Source organism: Schistocerca americana, chromosome 6, assembly GCF_021461395.2.
Source record: "Schistocerca americana isolate TAMUIC-IGC-003095 chromosome 6, iqSchAmer2.1, whole genome shotgun sequence".
NCBI lineage: Eukaryota > Metazoa > Arthropoda > Insecta > Orthoptera > Acrididae > Schistocerca > Schistocerca americana.
Window position 1 is genome coordinate 417,689,499 of NC_060124.1, and position 2,265 is coordinate 417,691,763.

Consider the following 2,265-nt stretch of genomic DNA (forward strand, 5'->3'; position numbering starts at 1 on the left):
TGACGGGGCGGGAAGTCAGGCAAGCCTTCTCTGCACTTGAGTTGTCACGTGATGGGCTACGTGCTACAGCTAGCATCCGTTCTTGCAACGGCGTCAAGAACAAAAAGTCGGTTTTTTTGAGTACCTACAGTAAGGGACTGACCTAATGAAATAATAATTAATTTTGTGATCCTGTTTTTTTGGCTTTCGTCTATTTTACAGTTTTTGACTAAGTATTTATTGACCTCTTTACTTTGGTTCTGATTCTTTTTTATATCGCGTGGATTGTTAATGAACCGCGTGTCTGTAAGGAAGTCTCAATAATGAAGTAGTAAAATAAGTTCATTGTTGAATGTAGAATGCAGAACAGTTGCGGAAAATTGCTTTGGTAGCAACTACGTAGCTCATTGACTGTTTAGTTATTCAGGAATTACTTTGTGATTCGTAAGTCTTTCGTCTCACTAAGTGCAGTAACTAAGTGAAATTAAAGCTGTTTAGTCTGCTTTGGGCTACGTTCCATTAATCTCAGACCATAGAAAAAATTTATTAGATATTATCGTGTTAGGGGCATGGAAACAAACACCTGCCCGTTCTGTGAAATCGTCTGTGATACACTCATCAGCCGGAATATTATGAGCACCGACCTATTATCGACGTAAACCCGTCCAGGTCATATCAGCGTCACCTGGCAAGGAACGACTGCTAGTCAGAACACACATGGTGCCTGTAGTATCAGTGAGCGTGCTGTCCGTGGGGAAGGGTCACGATCTATCCGAGCTTGACTGAGGGCGGATTGTGATGGCCCTAAGTTTCGGCACGAGCATTTTCGAAACTGTACGACTTGTGGGTGCTGGAGGAGTGTTGTGGTACGTGTCTTCTACACGTAGCGAAATCAGGGTGAGACCGTGTTCAGAGGCCGTAGGGTTGGGCGGCCACCCCTTATTACAGATGTCGGACGTCGTAGGCTGGGCAGATTGGTGAAACGAGACTGGCGGTGAACTGTGGAGGAACGGACATCAGACTTTAAAGATGGTCAGAGTACAAGAGTGTCTGAGCACACTAACGATGGGCCTCCGCAGCCGACAGATCCAACCAAGTGCCAATGTTAAAACTAAACATCGGCAACTACGACTGAAATGGGAACTTGACCATCGGCGCTGGACTCTGGCGCAGTGGCAGAGTGTTGCATGTTGTGATGTATCCCAATGCCTTCTTCATCATGTTGATGGGAGGACGCGAATCCGTCGTCTTCAGGGGGGGGGGGGGGGGGGGGGACAGCTGTCGACATCTGTTCTGAGCTCCTGCAAGGTACCATGACGGCCAAGGAATAACGTACACTGGTTGCAGACCATGTACACCCCTTCATGACGATCATGTTCCCCGAAGGCAGGGAAATTTTTCAGCAAGATGATGCGTCATGTGTCGAGGCCGAGAGTGTGATGGAGTGGTTCGAGGAGCACAGTGGCGAGTTTCTGTTGATGTGCTGACGGCCCTACTCGTCTGATCTGAACTCGATCGAACACATCTGGGATGTGATTGTACGTGGTGTCAGAGCTCATTGCCACCTTCCCTCGAATTTACGGAATTTAAGAGAGTTGTGTCTCCAGACATGGTGCTAGCTCCCTCCAGCGACTTACCAAAGCCTCACTGCTTCCATGCCACGACGCGTCGCCACTGTTATCCAAGCCAAAGTTGGACATACAGGCTATTAAGTTGGTGGTCATAGTGTTCTGGAAGATCAGTGTGCTAAGGTGGCTACGTTGATAGCTCTTACCCGGCCACTAATCCAATTCATACCCACAACAGACACCGAAGGATTGATAAACATTTATTCTAGCTGCAAACAGGCGTTGATGTACTTCATTGGGGACAAGTTGAAAATGTGTGCCCCGACCGGGACCCGAACCCGGGATCTCCTGCTTACATGGCAGACGCTCTATCCATCTGAGCCACCGCGGGCGCAGAGGATAGTGCGTCTGCAGGGACTTATCCCTTGCACGCTCCCCGTGAGATCCACATTCCCAACATGTCCACACCACTACATTCGTAGTGCACCTAATAGATGTTTGCCCATCATACTCATTACTCGTGGCAGATTAATCTACCAAGTCCCGTACGAGTTCGGGCATAGCGCCTGCGTTCGCACAAGAAGGTCAATGGCCGGGAAGCCATATTTCAACTATATATGACGGTAGTATCTGTTCCCGAAAGAACAGTTACCGTGGATGACCATGCAGCTTTGCTAGAAATGAAATGATAATTAAATGGACACCCTAGCTGCATTTC

At 48.1% G+C, this 2,265-nt stretch overlaps 1 non-coding gene across 1 annotated transcript; it reads right to left on the reverse strand.

Moving 5' to 3' along the window:
• Positions 1-1,864: 1,864 nt before the first annotated feature.
• Positions 1,865-1,939, reverse strand: Trnat-ugu. Its single transcript has one exon. It is a non-coding gene; the product is annotated as a tRNA-Thr (tRNA).
• Positions 1,940-2,265: the final 326 nt, after the last annotated feature.